General features: G+C 37.4%; 1 long non-coding RNA gene across 4 annotated transcripts in view; it reads right to left on the reverse strand.

Annotated features, from left to right (window-relative positions):
* LOC123380070 overlaps window positions 1-22,763 on the reverse strand; it is a 336,895-nt gene that overhangs the window by 138,915 nt on the left and 175,217 nt on the right. The window lies entirely within an intron of this gene.

Below are 22,763 nucleotides of genomic sequence, written 5' to 3' on the forward strand. Positions count from 1 at the left end.
TTCAGGTATTATACTTAAGTCTTTAATACATTTTGAGCTAATTTTTACAGTGGCTTAAGGCAGAGGTCCAGTTTCATTCCTTTGCATATAAATATCTGATTTTCCCAATACCATTTATTGCAGATACTATCAACTCCCTGTGTATGTTCTTTGCACCCCTGTCAAAGATTAATTGACCATATATGCGTGAAGTTATTTCTGGGTGCTTGATTCTATTCCATTTGTCTCTGTGTCTTTTTTTATGCCAATACCATACTATTTTTTACTAGTATTGCTTTGTAATATAGTTTGAAAAAAATGAAGTGTGATACCTCCAGCTTCACTCTTCTTTCTCAAGATTGCTTTGGCTATTCACACTACCAAACAGTCATCTCATGTTCCTCTGCCTACTGATTAATCAACCATAAGCGTTTTACAGACACCACAAACTCAGTATTCAAAAATTAAACTCATATTTTCCGGGTAACACTACTCATCAATCTTCTTTCAGTCTATGTTTTTTGTAGGGTTCAGTGAACATCTCATAAGCTTACATTCTATATCTTTGAGTTTGCCATTATTTCTAAAGCAATTAATTTATTGATCAATTTTTTAATTTTCTTTTAGATATTTTCTTCCTTGTGTTTTTTTTTCCTGTCCTTTCCATGAGTGTGCACCATTTTGTCTATCTCAGCCTATTTTCTTGTTATATCATCTATTGTATCATTTCATAAAATATATTTTTAATTCATTTTCTTAAGGGTAAAAAAAATCACTGAAACTCCTGTTTCTTGTAGTTAAAAAAATCCTCAAATTATGCTCTTCTTCTTCCTCTTAAATGCTATGTCTATTTCCATTTGTGTTGCTGAAACTTTGAGTAGGCTCCACGTAGGAGGAAACTGTTACTCCTTCTTGAATAAGAATTTATGCAGAGCTGGAATTTGCCCAAAACTAGTGTGGGTGGACTACCACTGACTCCCTTCATTGTTCACTGAAACTTATTGGGAGTTCTTCTTGGATCTAAAGCAGAGGCAATTTAAATTTTTATTATACACTGTGAATGCAGTGTCCTATGGGGAGTGGGGAATGTGCTGCCACCATGAAAAGTTTCAGTATTAAACAGCCTCCTCTGAAAGTTCTTATTTTCCCCTGAGTTTGATTAAATTGCTTAGGCAAAAGGGTGGCCTTTCTTGCCATTTTGGCCCAACTTCTCTTCCAAAAACCTACAATGGCAATATCCAATTTCTTTCCTGATACTACTCCTTCTGATATTAAGAACAATTCTACCTGTTGATGAAGGATAAAGCTATTTTAGGGGGTATCCCTAGACCCTGCAAATTTTCTATTCATGCAGCCACAGTCAACCTTGGGCAAAACTGGGGTCCTGTATATCTGTCCTATAGCACAAAGCTGTAAATATTTGGAGGCATTTAAATGGCACACTGGTTTTCAAAATTCCCTCCATCTGTAAAAATATATGGATAGACAAGTACAGAGTTACATTGCTCTTTTCTGTACATTCTCCAAGCTGTATGCCCATTCTCCAACCTGTGCATCCTCTTATATAATGTAAGGGACTTTTATAAAGATGGTTAGTTCAATCTAACTTACTCTATCCTCCAATAAACTCAAATAGAGAGATACAAAAGATGTAAAAAATGTGCTCAAAATAGTAAAAGTGCCCTTATGTACAACAAGTGCTACAATGGGCACTACACAATGAGAACTAGGCTATCCCTATAAACAAACACAGTCAGCATCACTGAAAACAAACATGTCAAACCCATAGAATTTATCTACCTGATGCAAACCACAGAATGAAAAGCTACAATTTTCAACTCAACACCAGGTTGCTTGCTAATGTTAATTGTAATAAAATCACTAATAAGATCACAATCAACTAGAAACAAAACTGTCTCATATCTAAGCGATTTTCCATGTTTTAAGAAATGTCTCACTCTTAAATTTTTTTTTTCAACGTTTATTTATTTTTGGGACAGAGAGAGACAGAGCATGAACGGGGGAAGGGCAGAGAGAGAGGGAGACACAGAATCAGAAACAGGCTCCAGGCTCTGAGCCATCAGCCCAGAGCCTGACGCGGGGCTCGAACTCACGGACCGCGAGATCGTGACCTGGCTGAAGTCAGACGCTTAACCGACTGCGCCACCCAGGCGCCCCAGAAATGTCTCACTCTTAATCATTGATAGCTCATGCATTAAAAGCTTTTTGTTTATTTATTTCAAGATGGAAAATACCTGGGAATATTTCAGAATTCATAAGGTATGATTGCTGAGAGAGTGGGAGGGAACATGAATAAGAGCACATACAGAGAAACCTGTGTTAACAGATAGGAAGGAATTTTAAGCATGACTATAGTTGCATGTAATTCTAATATTTAGTGACTGGAAGTTGATGACATTCTAGATCAGAGAATCTCAAACTTGGTTCCAACTTTGGAATTAAAATGAGTTTTAAAATCTATACCTGTGTTAAAGATGCTGATTTATTTTTTCTGGAACAGAGCAAAAGCTTTGGATTATTTTTTAATTTCCTCATGTGATTCCAATGTGCTACAGGATTGAAAACTATTCTTTTAGTAGGTATTAAAAGAAAGATGAGTGAAAAAAAAATGGGGAAAAGAGATTATGAAGAAGCTTTCAAATAAGCACTACAGAATGCTAGAAAGTAAGTAGAAACTCACAGAGATAACAGAGGTCAGGCAGCACTATAGGCTCAAAAGAGAAGGGGACTGACTTTGTAGTTGCGTCAATCTACCCTATTTGAGTCTTTCCCAAAAGGCTCACCTACAGTCTTAGAACTCACACAGTCTTCTATGATCTCACCTGGGAACTTGTTAAAAACACAGAAACTCAGGCCCACCCCAGATCTCTGGATTCAGACTTTGCATTTTAACAAGATCCCCAGGTATTTTGAGTTCAGATACAAAAATGACATACCTCAAGGAGTTCCTCAAGTACCTTATTTCTTCTGAGAGAGTAAAACAAAAGGACAGGAAGCTAGGGAATTCAGGGCGCTACCACAAGTGAATTGATCAACATTATGAACATGAGCTGTGTAGGTGCAGGAGTGCAGAAAGGAGAGGACAGATGGTGAGAGAGAAACTATCAGGATCAATGTGGCGGAGAGTTGATATGGTTCAAAGTTAGTAAGGGCTGGAGGACTTGCCCAGGTGTTCAGACTAACAATAATGGGAGTTATTAAATCACTGGAATGTGGGAAGGGCTGGTTTTCACTTTAGGAATCAGCTAAGGAAAACAGAGGTAAGAGACCAAATGGTTAGTCCTGACAAGTTCTTGGAGGACAGTGCACACTCAAGCTTGATAGTTCGGTAGCTTCAGTGCACAGCCCAATATTCTCTTTGGGTTTTAGAAATTTCGTGTCTCTGGCAAGTTCAACAACATCTGGTAGTCAAGAAAAACTGAAAAGGAGGAAGTAGACCTCCATGGATGTGTGTGCATGCAAATATGTGAGCATGTGGCATATGTATATTGGACAGAAATAGTCAAAAGGAGGCTACGGGACAGAAGCAAATCTTTCCTAGGCTAAAACTCTGTTTATATGGAAGTGAGCAATCTTAGCACACCGGTGTCAGGTAGAATCAGGTTTTCTGGGCCCATGTAATCTCAGTCACTGATGAACCAAGGATTACTTCATGGGTCTTATCCCCAGGTCCTTGATGTTAAAAATGCACTCTCTGAGGAGTATAACAATGCATGGAATTGAGTTTGTTTGGTATTAGTATTCCTAGGAACAGAAAACATAGCTTCCTTAAGGATAAATGAGCAATCCTACAGATAATGCTTCCTTCATCTGTGACTCTTGTGGAATTATTATATTGACAATAGGAGAACATGGTATAGGAAAAGTAAGACTGTTGATTGTAACAAGAAAATTTATATAGGTTATAATAAAAAGAGACCAAATAGATGTTCCATTCTCTAGACTTTGTTTTGCATGTCATGACATCTCTTGCTTATTGTTACTTTGAAATTCCTCTGTTAGAGAACAGAAATAGCCCACACATAGTGCCCTAATGTGAATGATATAGTTCTAACTGGATATCATGGCTGTCCATCATTTTGGGTATCATAGGGTGGGGAAGGACTAAATCATATTTGCCCCTCCTTGACCAAGGACTCTCAAGATATATTGGAAGTGAGGATATCAGAAAACATTCCTAATTTTCTCCTCAACCTTTGAAACAGTTCCACAGTTAGAGAGAAACTTCTTTTGAGAAGAAACTTTAACCAAAGTGTGTTAGTACTTCATGTAAGCTTTAGTCTAAAATACATCACATTTTGATGCAGCCCCAACAGTTTATTTTTGCTTTTGTTTTCTTTGCCACAGGAGAAATACCTAGTAAGAAGTTTCTATAGCCAAGGTCAAAGCAATTACTGCCTATGTTCTCCTCTAGGATTTTAATGGTTTCATGTCTCATATTTAGTTCTTTAATCATTTTGAACTTTTCTGTGTGTGTATGGAGTAAGAAAGTGGTCCATTTTCATTCTTTTGCATGTAGCTTTCCAGTTTTCCCAACACCATTTGTTGAAGAGACTTTCCCATGGGACATTCTTTCTTGCTTTGTCAAACATTTATTGCCCATATAGTTGTGGGTTTATTTCTGGTTTTTTTAATCCTGTTTTATAGATCTACTTTTATGACAGTACCATACTGTTTTGATCACTATAGCTTTCTAATATAATTTGAAGTCCAGAATTGTGATGGCTCTTTTGCTTTTCTTTTTCAATGTTACTTTGGCATAAAATAAAAAGCTTCTGGGGTGCCTGGGTGGTTCAGTCAATTGAATATCTGGCTCTTGGCTTCAGCTCAGGTCATGATGTCACAGTTTCATGTGTTTGAGACCCACACTGGGCTCTGTGCTGACAGTGAAGAGTCTGCTTGATATTCTCTCCCTCTTTCTCTGCGCCTCCCTTGCTCATGCTGTCTATGTCTCTCTCAAAACAAGTAAACTTTAAAAATACAAATAAAAAACTTCTGCACAGTGAAGGAAATAATCAACAAAACTAAAAGGCAATCTACAGAATGGGAGAATATCTTTACAAATGACATATTTGACAAAGGATTAGCATCCAAAATATATGAAGAAATTATTACCCAAAATATTCATAATCCAATTAAAAATGGGAAGAAAGCATGAATAGACATTTTTCAAAAAAAGACAGATAGCCAACAGACACATGAAAAATGCTCATCATCACTGATCATTAGGGAAATACACATCAAAACCACAATGAGATATCACCTCACACCTGTCAGAATGGTTAAAATCAAAAGCACAAGAAACGAGGTGTTGGCAAGGATATGAGGAAAGGAGAACCCTCTTATGCTATTGGTGGGAATGCAAACTGGTGCTGACACTCTGAAAAACATCATGGGGTTTCCTCAGAAAATTCAAAATAGAACTATCCCATAATCAGCAATTGCACTACTATGTATTTACTTGAAAAACACAAAAATACTAACTCAAAGGAATGAATGCACCCCAATGTTTTAGCAGCATTATCTATAATAGCTAAACTATGGAAACAGCCCAAGTTTAGCTCAATTAGTTTCGTTCACTGACTGATTAATGGATAAAGAAGTGGTGTGTATGTGTGTGTATACACACATACACACACACATATATATGAATATCTTTCAACCATAAAAAAGAATGAAATCTTGCCATTTGCAATGACATGGATGGAGTTAGAGAGTATCATGCTTAGTGAAATAAATTCAAAGAAAAACAAATACCATATGGTTTCACTCATATGTGGAATTTAAGAAACAAAACAAGCAAAGAGGGGAAAAAAGAGAGAGAGGCAAACCAAAAAGCAGACTCTAAACTATAGAGAACAAACTGATGGTTACCAGAGAGGAGGTGGGCAGGGGGATGCATTAAATAGGTGATGGGGATTAAGGAGTACACTTGTTGTGTTGAGCACTAGATGTTGTTTGGAAGCGTTGATCTCTAAATTGTACACCTAAAACTAATATTACACTGTAAACTTACTGGAATTTATTTTTTTTATGTTTGAGAGAAAGACAGCATGAGTGACTGTGGGGGGGGGGGGGCAGAGAGACAAAGCAAGAGAGAATCCCAAGCAGCCTCCCAGATGTCAATGAAGAGCCTAAAGAAGGCTCCATCACATGGTTCATGAGATTATGACATGAGTTGAAATCAAGAGTCAGATGCTTTGGGGCACCTGGGTGGCTCAGTCATCTGACTCTTGATTTCTGCTCAAGATCTCATGGTGTGTGAGTTTGAGTCCCAAATCATCAGGCTTACTGCTGTCAGCACAGAGCCAGCTTTGGATCCTCTGTCCCCTCTCGCTCTCTGCCCCTCCCCTACTCACATTCTCTCTCTCAAAAATGAACAAACATTTGAAAAAAAAAAAAAACAGTCGGAAACCTAACCAACTGAGGCAACCAGGCACCCCCTCTTTTTTTAATGTTTATTTTCAGAGAGGGAGAGAATTTACTGGAATTTAAATAAAAACTTAAAAAGGTAACTAAATAACTAAAAAAGTAAATATAAAAACACAGAAGGAAATAATGAAATATACACACATGCACACAGGCATGTGATTCATGCATGCAAGACTGACAGGGAAAGAAAATCTGATTTGTAGGCCTGCCTTGACTTCTGAACACTTCTCTTACTAACTTATAATAACAACCTATATATTTTTGAGGTTCTGTATCTAAATTCATCAAAACAGTAGTTTTATTCTTTAAGACTACAAACAAAAAGAAAAAAAAAATGCATGATCTGCCAAGGGTGGTTTTCTTAGAAGGGGCTTTTAGGTTTGGGTTATAATTATAGTTGTTTTAGCATTGTAACAAGTGGATTGCAATACAATGTACCATACAGTTCACTAGTTTAAAAGGGCACAACTCAATGGTTTTCAGTATATTCACAGAATTATGCAAACATCACAATTTTAGAACATTTCCATAATTCCAAAAAGAAACCCCATACCAATTAGCATCCACTTCCCATTTTCTCAAACCCCACACCTACCCCCTTCCCTTAAGTAATCTCTAATCTACTTTCTGTCTCTACAGATTTTCCTATGCTGAACATTTCAAGTAAATTAAATCATGTTACATGTGGTCTTTTCTTACTGGTTTCTTTCCCTTAGCATGTGCTTTCAAGGTTCATCAGTTTTTGTGTTCAAATTATATTCCACTATATGAATACATCACATTTGGTTTACCTTTGCATCAACTGATGGACATTTGAGGTGTTTCCATTTGAAGGATATTATGAATAATGTTAACATGAATATTCATATACAAATTTTTGTTTAAACATGTGTTTTCAGTTCTCTTGGGTACATATCTAGGAGTGGAATTTCTAGGTCACATGGTAACTCTTTAACTTTTGAAAACAGCCAAACTCTTTTGATTCTAGACCTGTTAATCAGTATAAAGTGGTATCTTACTATGGTTTTGATTTTCATTACCCTTATGAATAATGATGTTGAGAATCTTTTCACATCCTTATTGCCCACTGTATGTATTCTTTGGGGAAATTTTATTCAGATTCTTGGCCCATGTTTTACTTAGGTTGTCTTTTTGTTATTGTGTTATGTTATTTATTCTGGATTCTATACCTTCTTAGTTGCATAAATTAGAACTATCTTCTCCCATTCTAAGGGCTGTCATTCTCACTTTCTTGATGGTGTTCTTTGAAGCATATAGATTTTTAATTTTTACAGATTTTCATTTTCTCATTGTCACTTGTATTTTGGTGTCATATCCAAGAAATCATGCCCTGACCCAGGGTCACAAAGATCTATTCTTATGTTTTATGTAAATTATTTTATACATTAGCTCTAACATTTAGTTCTATAATCCATTTAGAATTAATTTTTGCACATGATATGAGGTAGGGATAAAAATTCATTCTCTCACATGTGGGTAATCCAGTTACCTCAGAACCATATTTTAGACAAGTCTAGTTTTCCTACTGAATCATTTGAGAACCTTTGTCTAAAATCAATTGACCATAAATTTGAGAGTTTATTTCTAGAGTTTCAATACTATTCCATTGATACACGTCCCTAGGCTCATATTAGTACCACACTTTCTTGAAAAGTATAGCTTTATAGTAAATACTGAAATCAAGAAGTATATTTGTTCTTTTTTTTCCAAGAGTATTTTAACTCTTCTGGGTCTATTGCATTTCCATAGGAGCATTAGGATCAGCTCGTCAATTTAGAAAAAAAAAAAAGCCAGACAATGTTTTCATAGGGATAATGTTGGATCTTATCTGTAAATAAATTTGGGGAGTATATTCTCACTTCTTGTGTCTTCTTTAACAAATTACCAAAACTCTGGTGGCTTATAACTCCACAAATTATACTCTCACAGTTCTGAAGGCCAGAATTCTCAAACAGGGGGGGTGGGGTCAGCTGGGTCACAACCTGAAGGTGTAAGGAAAAATCATTTCTTTAGCTCTATTAGCTTCCAGTAGCTATAGGCATTGCCTCATAGGTCTGTCTGCAATTCTGTATGCTTCACTTAGCAACATATGATAAGTTAATAGTCATCACTCTAATCACTCCCCTTGTGGTCACACTGTACCTTCTTCCATTTGTATCAACTCTTCTTCTGCCTCACTCTTGTAAGAACAATTGTCAGGGGCGCCTGGGTGGCTCAGGTCATGCTCTCTGGGTTGATGAGTTCCAGCCCTGTGTCAGGCTCTGTGCTGACAGCTCAGAGCCTGGAGCCTGTTTCAGATTATGTGTCTCCCTCTCCCTCTCTGCTCTTTCCCCACTCACACTCTGTCTCAAAAAAAGAGAAGAGAAGAGAGGAGAGGAGAGGAGAGGAGAGGAGAGGAGAGGAGAGGAGAGGAGAGGAGAGGAGAGGAGAGGAGAGGAGAGGAGAGGAGAGGAGAGGAGAACAAAAGAAAACAAAAGAAAAAAGAAAACGATTGTCATTGGATTTTTAAGCCAACATGGATAGTTCAAGTCCAGGATGATCTCGTCATCTCAAAATCTTTACCATAATTGCATACGGAAAGACCTTTTTTCCAAAGAAGGTAATATTCAAAGATTCAGAGGATTAGGAAGAGGACATAACATTTGAAGGGAGCACAACTTAGTCTACCACAAGGAATATGGCTATCTTAACAATATTGCCTTCTAATCCATGAGCACAGCCTTCTTGCCATTTATTTAGATCTTAATTTCTTTGAATAGTTTTGTAGTTCTTAGTGCATAAAAATTGCACTTTTGTGCAATTTATTCCTATTTTTGATGCTTTGAACAATGGAATTATTTTATTTTGGGGTTGTTCATTTTATATAATATCTATAAATACAAGTGATTTTGTAGATTAATCTCGTGCATTGAAATGTTGCTGAACTCGCTTCCTGGTTGTAATTCTTTTTCAGTAAATTCTATAGAATTTTCTACAGAGAAGTTTGTGTTGACTGCAAACTATGTCATCTACAAGACTAAAAATCAATAGTTTTATTTCTTTGATTCTAATCTGGTTGCTTTTTACTTTTTTGTCCTGTCCTTGCTAGAATCTTAAGTACAATGTTGAATAAAAGTGGCAAGAGCAGATATCTTTGTCTTGTTCCTGATGTTAGAAATAAATATTCAGTCTTCTTCACCATTAAGTATAATATTAACTATGGATTTTTCATAGATATAGCCTATCAGGTTGGGAAGTTCCCTTCTATCCCTAGTCTCTTGGTTTTATTGTTGTTGTTAACGAAAGAGTGTTTGATTTTTTTCAAATGCTTTTTCTACATCTCTTATGATGATCAAGTGATTTTTGTGTTTTATTGATAATGGAGTACTATAATGGTTGATTTTGGATGTGAATCCAATTTGTATTCCTGTGATATTGTATAATATAACTTGGTTAGATAGTACAATCCTGTTTATGTGACTAGGCTATATTATATAATCCTTTTGATTTTATTGTATAATCTTCTGTATGTGACTAGATTCAGTTTGCTGGTATTTTGTTAAAGATGTATGCACCCATACAGCCACTGTTTACACGTGTGCTTTCTGTAGAGCATTCATTTCTTTGTCTCATACTTTTTATAAAGTCCTTTTAAAGAATTACCCTATTTGTAATTATTCATATAAATTTGCTTGAGGGTTCTCAGCATTTCTCACAAACCGTAAGTGTAGAAGACGTTTATCTCCTTCTCACTTCCAAGTATGATTTAAGTCATATCAGAAATCACATCATGACCATTCTTTTTTCTTTATTCTGGTGCTGGCGCTTAAAATTTCATTACAATGGCATTCCTTAGAGTTAAGATAAAAGTCCCCAACAAGGAAGTTCCTATCCCCTGGTATTTCCATACTGATTGTTGCTTTCCGAACTGAGTTCCATAGTTGACAGTGATTCTCGGCATGCATGAGGAAAACCAGAGTGAGCAGGATTGCTCCTTTCCCCACTCACTTCAGGGAGTCCACAGCCTCTCCAACCTAACACTGCTCCTGAGCTCACATACTTCTCTTCCTTACAAGCCATGGCTGGGACATATATCCCATACCTCCTCATACAAAACTCATTGGGTCAAGGACATAAACTCATATGTAGAACATACAGATCACCTGCCATTACCTATGTGACTTGAGGCAAGTTACCCTTCTGACGTCCATTTCCTGGGATGACTGTCAAGGTTAAATGAAAGTATGCCTGTGTATCAAGTGCCAAGCACTGTGCCAGGCACTTGTTTACATGCAATAAATGGCATCCTCTTATTTTTAAAGATGAGTGAGGATTCGTGGAAAATATTTAGCAACGTACTTAGAACATATGAAAAGCTCGATAACTACCCAAAAGATTTTGATACTGTTGGTGCTGTGACAATGATCACGATCATAATCACAATACTGAAGACACTAAATCTAAAATCGAGGGTTCACATATTGGCCCTCCTAATTTGCTGTCTGGGTGAGACTGATCAAGTCTCTGAGCCTTACTTTCTTCATAGACAAATGGGGATGATGATGTCCATATCCCAAGATTATTGAGAAGATCAAAGGAAGCTATGTTTATGACAGCACTGTCATAAAATGACAGTTTTACATTACTGTAAATTCAGGTACCAATATCTTTTATTGCCATAATTGATGGTATTGTGCCTGTGCAGAACCATTCACTAAGCTTTCAATTGAAATCAACAGAATTTTAATGTATCACTGAGTAGGTGTAGGATAATTGGGTTGTATGAAAAATGTTCAGATAGCAATAATATCTGTTATAGTAAAATGTTTGAAGGTCAAAATAATCTCTCATCACAATAGCACCTAGGAAAAAAAAAACACTTAGAAAGTGCTCTTGGATAATAATTTTATTTTAATCATTATTATTTTTTAATGGGCTCCACACCCAGGATGGAGCCCAACACAGGATGTGAACTCACAACCTTGACATCAAGACCAAAAGTCAGATGCGTAACTGACTGAGTGACCCAGGAGCCCCTGGATGATAATTTTTCAACTTGGATTTTGTCTGGAGGAATCTATTTAGCAGCTTAAAAAAACAAGAAATTTAGGGTGGAAGGCAAAGAGCCCCAGCCGTTAGGGGAAAGGATAAAGATGGAGTAGATCAGGGTCAAAGAAACAAAATCATTCTGGTTTCTATCCCTCTGCAAAATGAAACTTTCATTAAGATGTAGCAGGCAAAATGCCCAGCCTAACCCCTAACTAACATCTTAACTTTTTCTGTAAACAGGAAGTCCCAGGGAAGAGGTTCCGACCCATGGCTACCTAATAACTTCTCTACAGTAGAGCAGCAATGCTTTTCAGAAGCAACTTCTAAACAAATAACAAACACAGAATGAGGCCTGTGTGACCCCAAGCAAATCATTTAACCCCACTGAGCCTCATTTTTTCCATTAGCAAAATAATACTACCCCCTATCCACCTTTAAAGTGTTGTCAAGATAAAGGAGTTGATTCTCCAAAGCACAGGGAGTTCCTGAGATTAAACATGCTCTATGAACACAAAGTGCAATCACTTAATAATTTACAAATTCTTGTGTTTCGGTTTTGATTTTGACACTGAGATCCGGAGTGGTTATTTTACAGAAACTTTTTTTCCCTGTTCTATCCTTTCACTTATATAAGAAAGAGCTGCCTAAGTGAAAGGTCTTGCTACAACTTCAGAGTCAACAGCACACAAGATAGCACAACTTCTGAAATATCTACCATAACTAGAGACTAAGAATTCTTTTTCCTAATATGATAGGCATATGAGATGTGTATCCATTCAATAAACATTTGTTGAGCCTAGACTCTCTGCCAGGTAGAATGCACAGCCTTGAGAATATATTCAAAACAGAATGATAGATCCTGCCTTAGGGACAGTGTGATTAGGAAACAGATGCATAAACCAACAATTAAAATGTGAAATTGTTACAGCTGACTATTTTTAAGTTGTTATTGGAATGTGAGAGTGGAAGTGACTGATTTGTCCTTTGATTTGTCGTGATTTAATTGATGAGCGTCACACAAACTAATTATAGCTGCTGGAGGCACCTTGGAACGTTTAATGACCAGCATGTGAAAGGTGGGGAAACCAAGAATACTAGCCTGAGAGTTAGAAGACTTAAGCCCCAGACCCATTTCCACCATTATTCAGTTGGGTGAGCCTTAATCTCATCACTTACAAAATGAATTGGTTTGTTAGGTGATTGCTAAGATTCCCTCCAGCTTCCACATTTATGAAACCATTCTAGTATTGTATTTCTTACAATTTATCTTTTCCTCCATCCCCTCAGTCCTGTGTCTTTAAATCATTTGAAGAGAAATGTATTATTTATTTTCTTTTACTGTGGAAAACCAACACTATTATTAGGTCCTATGAGAAGTTCACAGACCACTGTTCAGAAACTAAGATTTCAAATTGACCCTTTGTAAAACCAGCAAAAACCTGCCCACGTGATGCTTTTCTGCTTTCTGGAAGATGCCTCAGCCCTGTCAAGCATTTTTATAAGGTTATGAAACAGATTAGTTTATGCGGAATGACAGCGTCACCAATATTACAGTATGTAAATGAAGGGCCATAACAGAGCTTCCTGAAGGGAAATAGATGAACAAGTCGGCTAAATCAGCTACATATGAAAAATTGATCAACAAAGTACAAAATAATGAACAGCCCTAGGATATTTCCACTCCTCGGGAAAAGAAAACAGATTATTTTTCATTTCAACAGCGCTGTCGTTAACACTGAAAATACTTAGGCCTCTATGACCCCGAAGAATTTTCAAGTCAGGACTGCCCAGCAGAACAGACCTCACAGTGAAACAGCTCAGATTGCCAGAAAAGGGCTGGGAAATGGACAAGAAACAAACCGCCTGCTGGGCTGAGAACTGTCAAAACCTCACACACAAAAAAATGGCTTGAAACAAGCCATTATTTGAGGGTGGCAAGAGAAAGGGGGAATACTTGGGTTCTTCCCTACCTTGAACTTCAGCACTGGATTTCGAGGGAGCTAAAGGCAACTTTATTTAGAAACATGGTTTAACCAAAGCCCACATTTCCATGAGCTCATGTCACTCTTCCTTTGCAGCCAGCTTAGCTTTCTAGCGTGCCAGAAACAAACACTCTGCTGGCAGAGGAACAGTCCTGATACAGGCTATATGCTGCTCTTCCGAGGCATCCTGTAAAACCCCACCTCCGGTGCCTGGGGATGCTGGTAACCCCAAGCCCCACACAACTTCACAAGCTGTCAGATAAGGGCACTCCACTCCCATGGGATTCTTCCCCTCTTACCAGGGGATTATTGTGTGGCTTCTGATTTTCCTTTCAAAGGTTTTTAATTGACATTTCAAGTAACATCAGACTCAAACTCGGTTTGTCAGCATGGATGTGCTTTGCCTCTCCTTTTAAAAGAAAAGCTTAAAGCTCAGTAATTAAAATGCTGATTAACTTTTAAATACTGAAGTGTTTTATTCGGCTTTTGAGAGCTTCATGCTTCAAGCTGTGATTCTTTATATGGGTCTGAGGGGTGTTTCTTCTTATTTTCAAATGTGGAGCCTTAAGAAAAAGGGCAAGTGAAGCTCAATTGAATGCACCAGGGATGTTGGAACACAAATGGATCCCAAGGAGGAGTGTTAGTTCTGTGAAGCATAAACCTTTGCAAATGCCAACGACTGGGAGAGATCGGAGCACTGACCTTCAGGGATGGTGAGGGGGAGAATGTACAGGGATGAGACTGAAGAAGTAGGAAAGAGCCAAGTCACAAGAATGAGTTTGATTTAATCCCAAGAGTAATCAGAAGACAGCCCAGGTTTTTAAGGAGGGGGTCCGATGTGATCTAATATGTTTTTTAAAAAATATATATTTTAAAGTTATTACCCATCAATTGTATATGTGCATATGATAGCTAGCCCACTGAATGCTTACTATGTGCCAGCTAATATTCTAAGGGCTTTGCATAGTACCCTGTGAGCTGGTATGTTTGCAAATCCCTCTTTACAGCCAAGGAAGCTAAGGACAGAAAGTTAAGTAACTTGCCCAAGTTTACATCTTGCAAGTGGCAGAGCTGTGATTTGTACCCAAGCAGTCTGATGGAAGCACTTGTGCTTTTTAGCCACTAGGGTCTATAACATTTTTAAAATTTTTTTTAATGTTTATTTTTGAGAGAGAGAGAGAGAGAGAAAGACAGAATACGAACGGAGAGGGACAGAGAGAGGAGGCGGCACAGAGTCTGAAGCAGGGTCCAGGGTCTGAGCTGTCAGCACAGAGCCCGACGCGGGGCTCGAACTCACGAGCTGTGAGTTCATGACCTGCCCCTAAGACGTTCAACTGACTGAGCCACCCAGGCGCCCCAAGGATGGTATGCGATATTAACAGAGGGACAAGTCACTTGAAGGTTACCAACAGTACCCCATGGTATGTTCCAAAAAATGTATATAGAATTTATGCCACTTTTTAGTCTTCTAGGTGGACATTAAGTGTATTCGTGCTAAGTGTGCTCCGGTGCCTCACGTAAATTTTCCTCAGGAAACACCTCAGGATAATGATGTGATAATAACAAGTAATGTGCTAAAAACCTTTTACCCTCAAATGTCCCCTTTCACTTCTCTGCTTTAATTGACACACAGATACTCCCCGAAGGCACTTCTTTCTTTTTAGCCACGTCAGCTGTTATATTCTTTCTCGGAGACCAAAGAGATGTCTACCTGGAACCTTTAAGTCACTCAAACCAAATTTCTTTTCTTCTCCCTCAGTCCCACTTGCTACTCCCCCCTGAAGTCATCAAGTGACATTCTGGAGACCCCCTGCCTAGTGACTCCACCTCTTTTCTATGGGCAACAGATCCTGGTCTTCCCTCCTCACTAACTTAGATTCCATGACTCATTACCAGAATCAGGCTCTTGGAAGTACCTCATGTGAGCCCCCCTCTCTCCGTCACTCTGGACTAGAAAGCCCCTGACTGAACTCAACCATTTGCTTCTTCAGTCCCTGGTTCTTAAAACTAGAGAAGAGCTTCTGCACTTTAAATTTGTGACGACCAACTTCAACTGCACTTCCGATTCCACTTCTGCCCCAAGTGTCTGCCCTAACCCCAGGTAAACTATTTCAAAACATTGAAAAATGCCTGAAACCTAGCCCAGACCAATTAAACCAACCTCTGGAGTTTAGACAAAGTTTAACGTGCCTTGAAGTGTTTGGATGACTCTAATGGGCAGCCAACATTAAACATCACTCTTGGTTGCTGAGCCTGTTTCAGGCTGTGAGTCTCAAATAGAAGCCATTAGGTAAGAATTTCTTCACTTCACAGCAAATCCACAAAACCCTGCCAATTCTATCTCCATATACTATCACAAATCTGTCTCCATCTCACCATCTCCCCTGCTCTAACCCTGGTCCTGGCCACCACTGTCGTATACCTGATCTCTGGAGCTTCTCACAGCCTCCTTAATTGTGTTCCCTACAAACCATTCCCCTCCCCCCAGCATCTGGAGGATTTTTTTTAATGTTAAGAACACTCTATGGCTTCTCCTCTAAGAATTAATCCAAGCTCCTTGCCAAGTCCTTCAATATCTGTGACATCTATCCTGTTTAACTACAAAATCTCATTCATTGTCTCTTCTCTCACAACATAATTAAACACTAGCCTCCTTCATTCCACAAATCAGGAGCCTCCCACCGCTGTTGCTTACAGGACAACCTCTGGCTTACCCTCATTCCCACCTCCGCCTCCAACTTGGGTAACTCATACTCACATTCAGGTTTTCCATGTAAATACCTATTTTTGTGAAAAGAACTTTTCTGTTTCCCAGTAAAATTCTGTCCCCTCTTATATCCCTTCCTCACAATATCCTGAGTTTTCCTTCTGAATGTGTCTCATTTTTTTTAACAAAGTATATTTTAAGTTTATCTTTAGAAACTTAATGAATAGAAACTCTATGGGGTCAGAAACCACACCGAATAAATTTCCACTACATACAAAATGCCTACCCTTCTACCCTCATCCCTTGTCACATGATAGAAAAGTAGTATCTAGTGTCTAATCGTCTGCTATATTGAAATGAAAAAAGAAATTTTAAACCACTTCAAGTTTGTTTTCTAGGAATTTGGGGATTACTTCTTAACAAGTTTTTTTTATTTATTAAATGTTTTTATTTATTTTTGAGAGAGAGCAAGACAAAGTGTGAGCAGGGAAGAGGCAGAGAGAGACAGAAACACAGAATCCAAAGCAGGCTGTCAGCACAGAGCCTGACATGGGGCTCGAACTCATGAACCATGAGATCATGACCTGAGCTGCAGTTGGGCGCTCAACCGACTGAGCCACCCAGGCGCCCCACTTCCTAACAATTTTTTTTTAAATTAATTATCTAATATGTGATTTCCAAAATCTCCTCCCAGTCTGTCAGTTGCCTTTTAGTTTTGTTGATTGTTTCCTTCAATGTGCAGAAGCTTTTTATGTTGATGAAGTCCCAATGGTTCATTTTTGCTTTTTTTTCCCTTGCCTCCAGAGACATTTATAGTAAGAAGTTGCTGTGGCCAAGGTCAAAAAGGCTGCTGCCTGGGGTGCCTGGGTGGCTCAGTCAGTTGGGTGTCCAAATTTGGCTCAGGTCATGATCTCAGGGTCCATGAGCTGGAGCCCTGTGTCAGGCTCTGTGCTGACAGCTCAGAGCCTGGATTCTACTTTGGATTTTATGTCTCCCTCTCTCTCTCCACCTCCCCCGCTCACACTCTGTCTCTCTCTCTTTCTGGCAAAAATAAACATTAAATTACTTGGAAAAAAAAAAAAAGAGGCTGCTGCCTATTTTCTCTTCCAGGATTCTGATCGTTTCCTGTCTTACATTTAGGCCTTTCATCCATTTTGAATTAATTCTGTGCATGGTGTGAGCAAGTGGTCCAGTTTCATTCTTCTGTGTGTTGTCACCCAGTTTTTCCAGCACCATTTTAAAGAGATGTATTTTTTCCATTGGATATTCTTCCTGCTTTGCTGAAGAGGAGCTGATCATATAGTTGTGGGTCCCTTTCTGGGTTCTGTCTTCTCCATTGATTTCTATGTCTATTTTTATGCCAGCACCACACTGCACTGACTCTTGATTTTGACTCAGGTCATCATCTAATGTTTCGTGAGTTTGAGCCCTGTGTTGGGCTCTGCACTGACAGTGAGGAGCTTGCTTGGGATTCCCTTTCTCTCCCCTTTCTCTCTCTGTGCCCATCTCTCTCTCTCTCTCTCAAAAATAAATAAACATTAAAAAAATACAATGATGTACATAACTCTCATACCTGTAAGAATGGCTAAAATGAACAACTCAGGGAACAACAGAGGTTGGTGAGGATACAGTGAAAGGGGAACCCTTTTACACTGTTGGTGGGAATGCCAGCTGGTGCCACCAATCTGGGAAACAGGATCAAGGTTGCTCAAAATGTTGAAAACAGAACTACCCTACAATCCAGCAATTGCACTACTCAGTATTTATCCAAAGGATACAAAAATACTGATTCAAAGAGGTACATGGTTCCTCTGCACCCCAATGTTTATAGCAAGTACTATCAACAATAGCCAAATTATGGAAAAAGTCCAAATGTTCAAGTGATGTACAGATAAAGATATGGAATGGAATATTACTCAGCCATCAAGAAGAATGAAATCTTACCATTTACAACAACATGGATGAAACTAGAATGTATTCTGCTAAGTGAAATAAGTCAGAGAAAGACAAATACCATGATTTTACTCATGTGTTGAATTTAAGAAACAAAGTAGATGACCATAGGGGTGCAGAAAAAAAAAAGAGGAAGAGGTACCTGGGTGGCTCAGTGGGTTAAGCATCTGACTCTTGGTTTCAGCTCAGGTCATGATCTCAGGCTCATGAGTTTGAGCCCCACATCAGGCTCTAAGCTAACAGTGCAGAGCCTGTTTGCGATTCTTTATCTCTCCCTCTCTCTGCCCCTTCCCTGCCCACTCTCTCTCAAAATAAATAAATAAAACTTAAAAATTAAAAAAAAAAAAGAGGGAAGCAAACGAGCAGAAGAGATTATTAACAATAGAGAACTGAGGGTTGTTGGAGGGGAGGTAGGTGGGAAGATGGGCTAAATGGGTGATGGGCATTAAGGAGGGCACTTGTGATGAGCACTGGGTTTTATATATAAGTGATGAATCACTGAACTCTACTTCTGAAACCATTACTACACTATATGTTAACTGACTTGAATTTAAATAAAATCTTGGAAAAAGTAAAATAAAAATAAAATAAACACAAACCAGTAATTTCTTTTTTGTAATAATAATGTTGTCAAATGATACTAGAAGCACTTCAGATTATACTATGAATCAGGTAGAGCATCCTTTCTCCAAACAATTCATGCACAGTCCTGATATCCAGATGGAATCTACTCCGCAATTATAAAACACCCAGCATTAAACACACATCACTATACGTTTCCACCTGACAGAAAAATTATCTTTATCTGCTATTTCTTACTTTGTCACTTCGACCAAATCAAACAGTTAAGCACTAATTCAATTTTATTCATCAATTAAAAGGACCATCCTCAGAATACACCACTCCTTTTATGGAATATATCTTCAGTTTAATTTACTCTTATCTGTGTATTTCATTCAATCTTATTTGGTTTGATTTTTCATTAATTTTAAAGCTGAATGTTGAGCTCATTGATTTCTAGTCATTCTGCTTTTCAACTAGAAAAATGAAGACCATATATATAATCCTCTAAATCAGAAACTTGCACACTCTAAATCAGAAACTGGCCAAATCCAGCCATGTTCTATGCCCCTAAGGCTAAAAATGGTCTTTAAATTTTTAAAGGGTTGTAAGTACAAAATTAAAAACAGTATGTGACAGGTACCATTTGTAGTTCACAAATACTAAAATATTTATACTCTGGGTCTTATGGAAAAAAATCTAGTCCTTAATTAAAAGAATGCTTTAGGTGTCCCCTATATTTTTGTTATATAGTATTTTAATTATCATTTAATTATAAATAATTATATTTCCCATTATAATTTCATTTTGACCTATAAACTATTTAAAGTGTTTTTTCAATATCCTTATCAGTGTCATTTTGTATTTTGTTTCATTGTTGATGCTAATTTAATTTCTTTTTGGAAAATATTTGATAGAATCCCAGATTTGCTTTATGACTTACAGCATGATCAACATTTTTACATTATCTCTGTGCACTTAAAAATAATCTTTATACTTTAAATGTTGGTTGTGTGATTCTATTCACATCCATTAGATCTAGTTATTTAATCAGCTTGCTTAAGTCATCTACATCCTTAGTGATATTCGTTTATTGATCTAGTAGCCACTAAAAAATGTGGGCTAACATCTCCCATAACACTCGTAAATTTATCAATTTGTCCTTGCACTTCTAATTATTTTTCCTTTATGTATCTTGAAACTGTATTATCAGTTGCATACAAGTTTAGAATGTCTATAGGTCTTGGTGACCTGACTCTGTACTTAATACAAATGGTAGACTTATGATTAGCAATGCTTTTTGACTTCAAAATGATCTCTGATATTAGTATACCTATAGCAGTACTCATCTAATTAGTGTTTTTCTAGTTCATCTTTTTACATTACTTTACTTTCAACCTTACCAAATCACTATAATACAAGGTAACTGAACTATTACAAATATATGCAGATCTGACAGTCTTTCAACTGGAAAGTGTACTTATTTAAATTTATTTTGGTTACTGATATGTTTGGATTCCTTTCTATCATCTTATTACACACCTTGTTTTTCTATCATTTCTGCTGGATTTTTATTTCAAACTTAGTTTTAATTCTCATTTGATTTTTTTTCTGGCAGAAAAAAAGTAATGCACCCTAATTACCATAGAAATATTCAAATGTATACTTGACAAAAATCTGTGGTTAATTAATTTATTTACCATTCTCCTTAACAAAGATACCACAGTGCTTAAACAGCAATTATTTACTCTATATGACACAAACTAACAATTTAGTTTGTCTTACTTATGTTCCTTCAATTAGACAATATTCATGTCATAAACATTGACTTTTTGCTTAATCTAAAGGTTTGTTATGACTTCCTGCTCAAGAATTCTTTTTTGGAAGTTTATTTATTTTTATTTATTTATATTTATATTTATATTTATATTTATATTTATATTTATATTTATATTTATATTTATATTTATATTTATATTTATATATTTTTTGAGAGCAAGAGAGCAACCAGGGATGGGCAGAGAAAAAGAAGGAAACAGAGAATCCAAAGTAGTCCCCACGCTATCAGCACAAAGTCTGATGTGAGGTTCTAACTCACAAACCACGGCATCATGACCTGAGCTGAAACCAAGAGTTGGACGTTGCCCAAGAGGGGCACACTGAGCCACCCAGGTGCCCCTCAAGTATTCTTTATATAGTCAATCCTTGCTATTTGTTGAACCTGTATTTGTGAATTTGTCTATTTAATAAACTGCGTAACCCCCAAATTAGCCATTGTGGCACTTTTGCAGTCATTTGCATATATACACATGCCAACAGCAGCAAAAACAAACAAACAAAAAAACAAAAAACAAAAACTGAGTCATTTTCTGCACACACTCCCAGATGAAGTTGAACAAGATGACATTACTATCTTCATTTCTCATTCTATAAACCAGTGTCCTTTGTGGTCTATTTAGTGCTATGTTTTGCTTTGTTTTTTTCATTTTTGTTGGTGATTGTACTGTTGAAGTAGCCCCAAGCACAGCACTCAGATTCTGCCTAGTGTTCTTTTTTTTTAATTTTTTTTTCAACGTTTATTTATTTTTGGGACAGAGAGAGACAGAGCATGAACAGGGGAGGGGCAGAGAGAGAGGGAGACACAGAATCGGAAACAGGCTCCAGGCTCTGAGCTGTCAGCCCAGAGCCCGACGCGGGGCTCGAACTCACGGACCGTGAGATCGTGACCTGGCTGAAGTTGGACGCTTAACCAACTGCGCCACCCAGGCGCCCCTGCCTAGTGTTCTTAAATACAAGGAAGCTGTGATGTCCCTTCCAAAGAAAATGTGTGTGCTAGGTAAGCTTTGTTCAGGCATGGGTTATAGTGTTGTTGGCCAGGAGTTCAATACTGGCGAATCAACAATATATATTAAATAAGCTATCTTTAAATATAAACACTCATAAGACACTCATAAAACTTGTATATTAAGTGGCTGGCAAAAACGTTATAACCAGAGATTCAAAGAATCATGACTCTATTTCCAGTAGGTGAAATAGTTCATTACTTGCTAATTCACACAGCAACTTAATAAAACATAGCTGCAGAAAATAATAACAATCAACTTATTATTATGATTTTCCTTCCTCTGGAACACATTCTTCAGAAGTATCTTAATAAAGTTCTATTGGTTGTAAATACATTTAGTTTCATTTATTTAAGTATACCTATTTTATCTTTATTCTTGAAAGATAATTTTACTAAGTGTAGATACCAAAATGATAATTACTTTTTTAAGCACATTGATAATGCTTTTCCATTGTTTTCTGTCTTCCATTATTACTACTAAGAAATCAGTTATAAGGCTCACCAATAGTTTCTTCATAAGTAATCTCTCTTTTTCCCTGATTACCTTTGGACATTCTCTTTGTTTGGCTCTTCTGAAATCTGTTAAACTTTCTGACTGGTGCTTTTCATCAGTTCTGGAAAGTGTTCACTGATTTTTTTTTTTCTTTGAATACTGTATCTCCTCCCTTCTCCCTTTCTAGGACATTTAAGAGATGTATTTTAGATCTTCCCAATCTGTCTTCCACATCTTTCTCTAACATATTCTGGGTTTGTTTTTTGTTTTTGTTTTTTTTACTGTGCTTACCTGGAAATATTGTTTCATATTAGTCTTCAAACCACTAATAATCTCTTCATTGGTGCCATCCTGAATTTTAACAATCCATTTACTTTCTAAGTTCAATTATTATGTATAATATTTTCTTTTTTAAATTTTATTTATTTTGTGTGTGTGTGTGAGAGAGAGAGGAAGAGAGAGAGTGCGTGTGTACACAGGCCCGGGATGGTCAGAAAGAGAGAGGGAGACACAGAATCCGAAGCAGGCTCCAGGGTCTGAGCTGTCAGCACAGAGCCCTACATGGGGCTCAAACTCACTAACCGTGAGATTATGACCTGAGCCCAAAGTTGGATGCTTAACTGAGTCACCCAGGTGCCCTTATGTAAAATATTTTCTAATATTGAAGATTTGATTCATTTTTTTAAACTGTCTTGCCAATTTTTACATGTTTGCATTTGGTTCTTCCAGGCTTCTGGGGCA

This window comes from Felis catus, chromosome C2 (assembly GCF_018350175.1).
Source record: "Felis catus isolate Fca126 chromosome C2, F.catus_Fca126_mat1.0, whole genome shotgun sequence".
Classification (NCBI taxonomy): domain Eukaryota; kingdom Metazoa; phylum Chordata; class Mammalia; order Carnivora; family Felidae; genus Felis; species Felis catus.